General features: G+C 42.8%; 1 long non-coding RNA gene across 1 annotated transcript in view; it reads right to left on the bottom strand.

The window, feature by feature from the left end:
* Positions 1 to 338: 338 nt before the first annotated feature.
* The window catches only part of LOC147030391 (uncharacterized), a 98,485-nt gene continuing 86,913 nt past the window's right edge, over positions 339 to 11,910 (bottom strand). Inside the window, exon 5 of the long non-coding RNA XR_015056334.1 lies at positions 339 to 1,069. This is a non-coding gene — a long non-coding RNA (uncharacterized LOC147030391). The remainder of the gene's footprint in view (positions 1,070 to 11,910) is intronic.

The raw sequence follows: 11,910 nt of genomic DNA, 5'->3' as shown, positions 1-11,910 counted from the left end.
TTTTGTGAAAGAAACAAAATCTATTCTGATGACTCTGCAGTCTCCACAATCCAAGAATGTTGATGAACAGAATACCGACTTAGAATCAGATTACCATCCCTTATAATATAGTACATATATACTGGAGACAAGAGTTTGAGATAAGGATTTTTAAAATGATAAAGAAATATGAAATTGGATATATAGAGAGAGAGACAGACAAATGGACAGACAGATAGATAGATAGATATACAGGTATATTTATTTATTGATTACTTCGACCTTTCTTCTACAACGACTTTATCTAATGATTAGTTTATCCCGATGTGAAATGTATGGCTCTGTCGTGAACCTAACCCCGGAGTTGAATGTGCAATCTTCGGAGAAGCTTACAGAACAACCCGGTTTGTTTAAAAGCGCGTCCATTCCGCACCGCGACAAAGCAAACTCACTGATCCGCAGATCGCATGTGATGTAAACGGACAGGAGGAAAGTGTAACAAACGAACAAAGTTTTGATTTTTGTTTCTGAAAAGCAAGTAAAAAGGAGCGATAATAACTTTCAATAAAGCTTCAAACAGTTTTTTTTTTCAAAAAAAATAACTCAGCCATTGTGCCGCCATCACCCACAGGGACCATGATCCCCCCCTCAAACCACTGCCACCCGCCTAGCTGCACCCAGTCATGTTTTGGGATCCGAAACGGCTCTTAATTCCAAGCCACAGTTTACAATGACCTTTCGACGGAGTTTGTTTAATGCAACGCTGCCTCAAGAGCCACAGCATAAAGTTTTCTGACAAGAGCTGCACTCTTGAGTGCCACGTAACAGGCCGCTTGCTTACATTTCCATCCCAATTCCCAGGGGTCGGGGAGTTTGGTGCTGGACATCTCCACTCGGGACACAACCTCAAGAGTAGCACCCGTGTTATATTGTGATGTGAGTGGCACTTGTAACATTCAACTCACTCGTTGCTTGAGGCCATGTCTTTCCAAGGCCATGCCATATGGAGAAAGCACTTCAATGAGGTTGTACCTTCTTGAAAGAATGTTTGTCTCAATGAGATGGAACTTCGCACTGAATTAGAGCTCCTCTATGCAAAAAAGTGAGAGAGAGAGAGAGAGAGGGAGAGAGAGAGACCATTAACGGCACGACTTGCACGTGGGAATGCAACACTGAAGATGCTTACACCGTTAAAATGTGTACTGTGTTATGCACTTCTTGTTTCTGTGTTTAAAAGTTGCGGTGGTCGAGTCTGTTGAGTTTAGTTTATTTATATATAAACACTGATTGAAGATATAAACACCTTTTGAGCTCCCTTCAGTATTAATGGATAATCACATAAATTTTTCTGCATTTTAAACATTTCCAAATATGCGTACAATTGTGTTGTTTCCTCTTCATCACAAAGGCTTCCCAGAGGGTGTCCTGGGATAACTTGATTTGGAATAATCCTGAAATGCACATTATTTTTTGGGAAAAAACAAATACACACATATATATATATATATATATATATATATATATATATATATATATATATATATATATATATATATATATATATCTTTCTTAGTGGAGTGTGCTTACACATTGTGTAAGCAGATGAACCTTATTTGCCTCAGGTCACTCACCTCCATATTTTTTTGTTGTTTTTTTTTCATTTATGGATGTTGTCTGACTATTCTGTGATTTGTTTCTGGTGTACTGGCTTCGTAGTTCATCTGCATGCAAAATTTCAGCTTTGTACGTCACCTGGAAGGTCCTGAAGAGAGCCCTCGGCACAAAACTTTCAGTACAGAAAACTTCACAGCTTGGTCAATGAATTGCGACCCCTTACTGAAATAAAGGTGGATACTTTGAGTCTACCCTGGGAGGACTCCATTCCACATTCTGAAACCCGCCATTGGAGATACCAATCAACGACACACACACACACACACACACACACACACACACACACACACACACACACACACACACACACACACACACACACACACACACACACACACACACACACACACACACACACACACACACACTTTGAGACATGGTGGGTCTATGTTTCACCTTCTGAAACCCACCCACATGTGGAGATAGCAGACAACAGCAACTTGCACGTACACACACATGTGCACACATACACAAACACACACTCATATGGAGGTGGATACTTTGAAACCTGCGAGGGCTCTGTTCCAATTTCTGAAACCCCTATGTGGAGATGACAACCAACAACACACACACACCTATCTCTATATATCTCTCTATATCTCTCTATATCTCTCTATATATATATATATCTCTCTATCTATCTATCTATCTATCTATCTATCTATCTATCTATCTCTCTCTCTCTCTCTCTCTCTCTCTCTCTCTCTCTCTCTCTCTCTCTCTCTCTCTCTCTCTCTCTCTCTCTCTCTCTCTCTCTCTCTCTCTCTCTCTCTCTCTCTCTCTCTCTCTCTCTCTCTCTCTCTCTCTCTCTCTCTCTCTCTCTCTCTCTCTCTCTCTCTCTCTCTCTCTCTCTCTCTCTCTCTCTCTCTCTCTCTCTCTCTCTCTCTCTCTGTCTCTCTGTCTCTCTCTCTCTCTCTCTCTCTCTCTCTTATTAGTATAGATATCTTTTATCAGGCGCATCCTTGGTCACCACTCTCTATGGAGTCTTTAGACATATCCTAATCAACCTGGCTGGTGTCTGATGCTGCCGTGTTTTTTGGCCTGCTCAACCATGCAGTGACTTGGAACAGGCCGCAACGATTTCTGAACGGTAAAGTTTTTTTGTTTTTTTTTCACTTTCCTCACTCATATTTTCGAATGCCTGTTCGTCGTCATAGCTATGAATTTCTGGGTACAATGCAATGCTTACAAACGTCAGCATTCCTGGCTTTTATTCATTTTCGCACATGCAAATCACTGTGAGCATCTCTTAAACTAAGCAGAATTACAAAATGTAAGCTCCAGAATCGAACTTACAAGCAGTCTGACTCCATGAAAAGTGTTCATTTGTCCAATCCGGACATATTTGACATTTCTGGCATCTCCAGGAGGTGCATGTTTAATATGACGGTTCAGCGATTGCTAATCGTGTGCGAAGTGAGCCGTTTCTTATGAACCATTTTGGCGGAGTGCTTAAGCCAGTGCTCTGCAATATTCACACTGTCACTTAATACTGTACGTCGAATGACTTGAACAAAGTTCAGGGGTCACTCGCATATTCTTAGCCATGTGTTGTTCTGTGGTGCAGCAGGTAGGGGGCTGGCTCGCTGAAAATGTGACATTTGATTTTCCACGACGTTCCCCTTTTTCTACGATCTTCCATTATACGACCAGTCACTTCGGCATGAATACATAGAAATAGAAATTAAACAGTTCGTTTTCAAAAGTTTATTCAATCGTTTTACTTGGCGTGCGTTTAAGTTTCAATGGCCATACAGCGGTTCTATACCGGAGGTAGGAAGGCAAAATAAATTATTTGACCACGATGAGTAAAAAATCTTTTCGGTGATGAAATAATGAATCACCACACCATGACGGGAAAACATAGAGATTTGTTTGCATGCTCACTCTGTGTAGCCTGGATTTGAATACTGACCATGCCATAAACTGTCATCCCGGTGTTTTCCAGGCAGGGTGATTCATCAATGTGTGTGCCATCTCTCAGATAGATGTTTAACCGGACGTCACATCTGCCAGAATCCCTCACCCCTCTCCCTCCCTTACTCCTCTCCCTCTTCCCCCCCCCTAGCTTCTCTTACCCCTCTGCCTCTCTCACCCCTATCCCACCCACCCTTCTCTCTCCTCCCAACCTTATCCCCTCTTTCCCACCCAGATATAATCAATCAATCTATATCTCTCTATATATATCTCTATCTCTCTCTCTCCCACTCTCTCTCTCCCACTCTCCCACTCTCCCACTCTTCCCTTTGCTCCCCAACCTTCCCTTTCTGTTGATTGGACTCGCATGTACGAATCAGATTCAGAGAGAACTGACCAGTGGGGTGCAAAGGTCGCTACATGTACGAGCATGCATGCATGCAGGCAGACCTTTGCCAGGAAGATAGCGTGGGTTTTAAATGCTCTTACCCCAGGTCTCAAAGTATCCGTGTGTGTATGTGTGTTCATGTACATGCAAGTTGCTGTTGTTGCCTGCTATCTCAACATGTGGTGGGTGGGTCTCATGAGGTGAAACAGAGACCTATGAGGTCTCAAAGTGTGTGTGTGTGTGTGTGTGTGTGTGTGTGTGTGTGTGTGTGTGTGTGTGTGTGTGTGTGTGTGTGTGTGTGTGTGTGTGTGTGTGTGTGTGTGTGTGTGTGTGTGTGTGTGTGTGTGTGTGTGTGTGTGTGTGTGTGTGGTTGATTGGTATCTACGTATTCAGGTTTCAGAATGTGAAATGGAGTGCTCGCAGGGCAGGCTCAAAGTATCCACTTTAATTTCGTTAAGGAGACACGATTCATGGACCAAGCTGTGAAGTTTTCTCTTCTCAAAGTTTTGTGCGGAGGGCTTTCTTCAGGATCGTCGTTGAGCCCCGGAGAGCTTCCAACTGTAGTTTGTTTGTAGTAATATTCCCAGGGATGGTTTTTAATATCTTTGTGACGTTCTTCGTCATCATTCCCAGAGCTCAAACCATCACTGGTACAACTTTGGCATTCTTCAGCTTACAGTATTTTTTCACTTCATGCTTGAGGTATTTGATTTGATAGGTATTTGGTGATTTTCTTGACTTCTGCATCGTTTAGTCCAAATTCACTGGGATTAACACCTCACTGAGCAATGCCTTCTTCTCTCTTTTGTACCCAAGTACGATATCTTTGTTTTCGATGTTCACACTCGATTGGATATTTAGGTCGTACCTGAGCGATACTTCCATGTTTTCAGTGATTGCTTTTGGTTCATGTTCCCACGAATTATCTGGAACTGGGATATCAAAGTTCTTGCAGATGAGCCAGCAGATTACTTTACAAACTCTGTTGTGTCATGTGTACAGCTGTTCTGACATGAGGTTTTTTTTGTTTTGTTTGTTTTTGTGTTCAGTCATTAAGCATAACATATCATTCCCTTTGCCAACATCACCTCCACCCTTCTATCTTCCTCTTCCTCTTCCTCTCTCACCTCCTCCTCGCACCCCTCCCTTCTGCAGTGTATAGCAATATTTGGTGAGATGTTGCACTCCTCCCCCCCACCCCCTTCCTCGCTCTTTCCCCCTCCCTCACTCTTTCCCCCTCCTTCACTTCCTCTCCCCTCCCTCCATCCTCACCCTCCCTCCCCCCTCTTCCCTTCTTCCCTATTCTCTTTCCCCTCCCTCCCCTCTTTAATATCCCCGTCAGCGAAGCGACGGGTTGTTCTTGCTAGTATCTAATATATAAAGGTCATTCTAACCACATTCACTGAATCACTGGTTCATTGACTCACTAACTGACTGATATATTACAAATCAGTACCTTCTAGGTGACGTAGAAAGATGGAACTTTGTGTGCCAATGGAAATCAAAGCCGATACACTGGTGAAAATCATGAAACCATCGGAAAGAATACATAAATGAAAATATAAATAAATGGAAATAAATCAATTAAAATAATAAATGCAGGTGAGCGACCCGAGACAATGGAAAAGCATGGTAATTTTGTGTACCAACGGACATCGGAAGCCGATATGCCGGGAAAATCACACAACCATTGGAAAGCTTGCGTAAATGAAAAAAAAAATGAAAAAAAGAAAAAAATACAGGTGAGCGACCCAAGGCAATGGGGAAGCCAGTAATTTTGCATGTCAACGGACATCAAAGCCGATACACCAGGACCAAAAAAAAAAAAAAATCACAGAATCATCGGAAAGCATCCGTAAGTAAAAATATAAATAAATGAAATATCAAATGTTGATGAGCGATCCGAGACAATGGGGAAGCATGCACAGTTCGTTCTTGCTTACAATGTGTAAACATGCCCCCACTAACATATTATATATATATATATATATATATATATATATATATATATATATATAATATATATATACATACATGTATCTTTGATGATAAAAGTCATTTTAGAAGGAAAAGGGGGGGAGGAGAGGAGAAGACATTGTGACACACACATTCACCTTTTCACAAGAACCTCTCACAGATATTGCACAATCATGACACATGTATGTGAAAACAGATATCACAATCATGACACAGTTATGTGTATACAATCACCCATCCATACCTCGGTTACCTCCCATTCCTGCAAATGTCCAGAAACCCTTCTATCCCCAAGGCTTGTAGCACTAACCGAATTCAAATTTGAACCTATCCACTGTTACCTCTGCCATTACCTTTCCTGGGAGAGCATTCCATTCCCATGTATAAACCTGCACTCTCCGCCTGATAAACAGACCCCTGCCATAAATCTGTCCTTTCATCTTCTTCACCGTCAAGCAACGACACCTGGTCCTAACATCTACTCAGCTGGAAAACTCCACTACACCTATCTCATACACACCCTTCATGATCTTAAACATCTCTTTCACATCCCCTCGTAACCACCTCCTTTACAATATATGAAGTCCTGTCTCCTTCAGCCGCCACTCACAGCTTAGTCTAGCTCGGCCCAAAATCGATCTAGTAGCCCGATGTTGGACCCTCTCTCTCACAGCTCTGTCCTTCCTCAGATGTGAGGATAAAGGCTGTACACAATATTCTTGAGGAGGCCTCACAACATTCTTATGCAGTGTTAACACCCCCTCTTGTGATTTATAATATATCTCCCGAAGAATCTATTACTATTCAGTAGACACATCCGTCCAGGTGCCACATGAAGAAAGCAGGACCTCCATCTTTAATGTCGCGGCTCCTGCAGCCAGAGGAGGATAATAAAAATGTTTCCCTTGCAAAGCTAATAATCGATTTGCTTGTTTGGAATGCCAATAATCGATTTACTTGGAACAAAATGTTTTGTCTGTTTAATCACAGAGGCCTGTTTTAAAAGCTCTTTCTGGGGAATTGAAGAGAAGAAGCGGGATGGGGAGCTCAATATAGAAAAGCAACATATATTATTCTACATCAGCAGGAACCATTTATAAGGACATGGAAAGAGCATACAAGATTATATATACATGGTAATATTTCTCAAAGCAATATAAAAGAATGTAAAAGAACACAGAAGGACCACACAAAACAACAACCATAGCCACCATAACAACAACAACAACGTGTTAAGAAAGATCCTTTGTGCGTTTCACTTGATCTTACATCTTCATTCAGATTCACCGATCAACATGCAATATTTTTGTGAAGTACAACATGCTGTCTTTTTTTTTTCTGTATATATATATATATATATATATATATATATATATATATATATATATATATATATATATATATAAATATATAAATACATATTGTTGGGGGTCGGTGGCGAGAACGACCATTAGGTGGGGAAAGTTACATCGTCTCCCACCAGACGACCTGGAATTGTAGGCCGTCGCTCCGGATAATTCCGCGAGCTGGCGGGTCGCTGCACTGACCGTGGAACGCCAATACCTCCACCGCATAGCGTAGGGTCTTTTTGTCTCAAACCAATTTACCTAATTAGCTACGTGGTGTCTTCTACCGGGGAACCACGCCCTCGGCACGTCTTGCTTGAACAGGGTCACTCTACCGACTGTGGTAGAGTTCCACCTACCGACTTCTAACTCTGGTTCGGTGGCAGTCGAGCGGAACTGCCAAAGCCGTGCTGGCTAGGATGAGCAGATGAACGGGAACAAAAACCCGGTTAAAACTCAGATCCGAACCATGCTGGACCAATGCAAGAAAGGATGGAAACGAACTGGAAACATTTCTACAATTGTTTTATTCACAAATAAAAAAAGACACAGGGCAAGACTTATCGTGGATATGCAAGCAAGAATTTACAATGATGGAAAACACTTCAGAGTTCTACTTAAAAGATGGTCCCACACACATCAGACGCACACTCAGACGATTTATTGAAATATCCCTGCAGCCAGAGAGGGAGACACGAGCTGGGGGTCGCACTTCACATGGGTGCCTGCACATTGAAGGGAGTGCTCTGCGATGTAACACCTGCTATTTGTCGTGCGGCTCGGCCCACAGTCACACACGTGGGGCTCATGCCCGTGGAGGAAACCGAGCGGGGAAGTCGGAGTCCCAGGGCGGAGATCAGGGTCGCGGACAGGACCCAGGAAAACTCCACAAACGCCAGCAAAATGTAGAGCGCACACCAACCAACTTGCTCCTCCAAAAGAACTCTCATTCCTCCTCCAAGAGTCTTACTCAGAACCAACGACCGAACCCTCTCAGAACTCTGCTGAGGATGGCATCGTAACTTTTATGGACCTCCCCGAACGGGGCGGGGCTTGGTGGAACAGACGTCACTGTCTGCCCTGATTGGACGGGGCTCCCATGGGTCCGCCCTTTCTGGTCGGGTTTTCGGCCATGCCGGGTAAACCCCGCCCCACTCCATGCGTGCCCATACTTGTCAAAAATAAGTTACAAAGTTTGTGGAAGCCGAGAAGGAACTGCCAGAGATTCTGCCTCGGACAGCAAGTCGCCAGTTAGGCGAGTGAAGCGCTTGTTCAGTGGTGTTGTCTGTTTGTTCGTTGGATGTAATAACCGACTGAAAAGAACATCGCAACGCACACCTTTGATTCTCCCACTAGACAAAAGGAAGGGACCTGTCTCACATGTAATTAACGGAATAACTGACCTTTGTGATATCTGTATGTTTGAATGCATATGGTTTCCAGATCCGTAACAATATGTAATATGAAAAAATATATATATGAAAAAAAAAAAAAATATATATATATATATATATATATATATATATATATATATATATATATATATATATATATATATATATATATGTATGTATTGGGTAGTCAATCTATTGAGATTTTTTGGAAATTTTTTCTATCCTTATTGTCAGTATTTCCGTCGAAATGTTTGTCTGTCTGTCTGTCTGTATGTCTGTTCGGTCCAGTGCTCAGTTAATACAATGGCGATTTCAATGAAACTTGGTAGGTTCATACCATGACCTAGTTGTGTGCAAATGAGAACCGTTGCTATGGGCCCATCCGTTGCCAAGCAACGGGACTTTGAAATTTTTGAAAAATCATTAAAAAAAAAAATTTCGAAAATCAAAAATCGGGACACGAGTGACTGTGGGCAGTACATTCAGCCATATTGTCAAAAACTTCCAGCCGGATCCTATGAAAACTGTCGGAGAAGATAGACTTTGAATGAACCCTGGTCGAAAACAATAAAAAAACGAAGTTCGTTATATCTCAGAGACTATGAGTCAGATATACATGAAACTGGTATGGTAGGTTCATGGTATGTCCTAGTTATGTGTGAGGAAGAACCGTTTCTATGGACGCTTTTGTTGGCTAGTAACGGCTGGAAAACGACTAAATTCGACTTGATTGACTACCCATGTCTGCCTACCGGCTTGTATATATACTGAAACGCAAAATAAACTTACCACCTTTTAAACCCTCAAATATCAACAATAACACTGCGTGTAGTAAATGTGTGAACTTATTTGTGGACATGTATGTATGTGTATATATATGTATATATATATATATATATATATATATATATATATATATATATATATATATATATATATATATATATATATATACATACTTGCCCACAAATAAGTTTGAACAGGGTGTAATTGTTGGTGTTCATTTGGCAGACGCTTCAGTGACTAAGGCTGCGGAAATTCCTAACGTGTCATGATGAACTGTCTTGAAGGTGATGTCAGCCTTGAAAAAAGAAGGAAAGACATCACCACCGAAAGGCAACAGTGGGTGGAAGTGCATACTCGACAAACTTGATGCACAGGCATTAAGTCCGACTATGAGGCAAAACAGGAGAGCTGAGAGGGGTGTCTTTCAGGACAATAATGCTCCAGTCCACAGGGTACGTGTTGCCACCGGGTGGTTTGAGGAACACGAAGGCAAGGCTCCCCATCTTCCATGGCCCTCCACATCACTGGACTTCAATCCCATAGAATATTTCTGGGATTGTTTTGAGAAGTGCCTTCGACTGCAGTTTCTGCCTCAACATAAATTGGAGGACTTCCTTGTGGAAGAACGGTACCACATTCCTGCAGAACAGTTCGAGCGTCTGTTGACTCCATGCCATGTCATATCCATGCCTGGATGTATGTGGTGGCCTCAATGCCACATCATATTCATGCCTGGATGTACGTGATGGCCGAACACCCTGCTAAGTGACCTTCTGGTGGTGTTTCCATATTTTGTCCATGACCTGCACTTCCTTTGTACACTGCTCTTTTGCTCTTTAAAGGTTGCACATTTCTCTGATGCTGATGGCCCTCCTGTTAGTTTATCCCAATGTAGAGCACCTCTCTCCTCATACCCTCAATTTTTGCTTTCTTGAAATCTAACAGCCTTACTCGATTATCCCAAATTCTCACTCTTAACAGAATCTTTGCACACACTGTTATGATCACTTGCCCCAAAATGCTATCCCACTTCCAACTCCACAATATTGGGATCATTACTTTAAAGGAGGTCAAACACTACACTCTCCCTCATGAGCTTTTCCACAAACTTGGTCAAGAAAAGCCCCTGGGAATCTCCTTAACTCCAGACTTATCAGTTGACTTCCAATCATCAGCAAAGTCATGGAATGCATCATCACAGTTGGTAAGAAATCGTTCCTTTTCTCCAACAGCCTTCTCCCAATCATGAGCAAGATTATGGAATCTATCATCACTTTAGACATTAAATCATTCCTCTTCTCCAATGGCTTGAATTCCAATCGTCAATTTCGTTTCAGACCAGGTCTCACTACCCTGGATATGCTGCGTCTGCTCTCCCAACAATGGATGGAGGTACTCAATGCCGGACATGAAATCAGAGCCATATCCCTAGACATATCACGTGCTTTTGACACGGTTTGGCACCCTGCCCTGCACCCAAACTCTCTTCCTATGGTATCCAAGGCCATATCCACTCATGGCTCGCTGACTTCCTCTCCTGTCGCAGCCAACGTGTGGCCCGAAATGGATTTCTTTCATCATCTCTTCCTGTCCAGGCTGGAATTCCTCAAGGCAGCGTTCTGGGCCCTGTTCTTTTTGTAGTTTTCATCAATGATCTCTCCGACTCTCTGGAAAATCCTCTTGATCTTTTTGCTGATGACTCATCCCTCTGCCGTACCATCTGTCATCCCTCAGACCGGTAAGCAGCAGCTTCTTCACTCTTTGCAGATCTGGGTAAAATCACAAACTTGTCCAACACGTGGAACATGTCTTTCAATCCTGACAAATCTCACACGCTCACTGTCTCTTCGAAAGGACTGTTTGGAACCCACCCCCCCCCCACCCATCTACTTTCTCAACAATCCTCTGGAAGAAGTCCTTTCTTTCAAGCTTCTGCGTCTCACTATCTGCCATAATCTTTCCTGGGAAAGCCAGATTTCCAACCTGACCTCCAAAGCCAGTCGCCGACTGGGAATCCTCCTTCATGCAAAGTCCTTCCTCGGCCCAAATGAGCTCCTGACCACATACAAAGCTTTCATCCGCAGCCTGGAGTACTGCTCTCCATTCTGGGCTGGTGCTCCTGCCTCTCACCTTTCTCGGCTTCACGCAGTGGAAACCAAGGCATTTTGGATCATTGGTATCTCCCACGATGAGGATGAGTCTTTGGGCCTCTCACCCTCTCTCACCGCAGGCAGGTCAGTGATCTTTCTGTTTTCTACCGTCAACTCTACGTACTTGTCCCCCCTACTCTGTTTGTGATTTGACCCCACCATATTTCCGCAGGGCGCTCAAGATCCGCCAACAAACCCCTTCTGGTAAAACTACCAAAATCACGAATCACTGCTCACCTTCACTCTTTCATTCCTCTTTTTCCCCGCCTTTGGAATCAACTCCCTCACTTTGCTCCATT

This window comes from Eptatretus burgeri, chromosome 3 (assembly GCF_056783735.1).
Source record: "Eptatretus burgeri isolate ZD-2024b chromosome 3, Ebu_testis_v1, whole genome shotgun sequence".
Classification (NCBI taxonomy): domain Eukaryota; kingdom Metazoa; phylum Chordata; class Myxini; order Myxiniformes; family Myxinidae; genus Eptatretus; species Eptatretus burgeri.
Note: the sequence above shows the minus strand (reverse complement) of the source record. Positions and strands in the feature narration are given on the sequence as shown.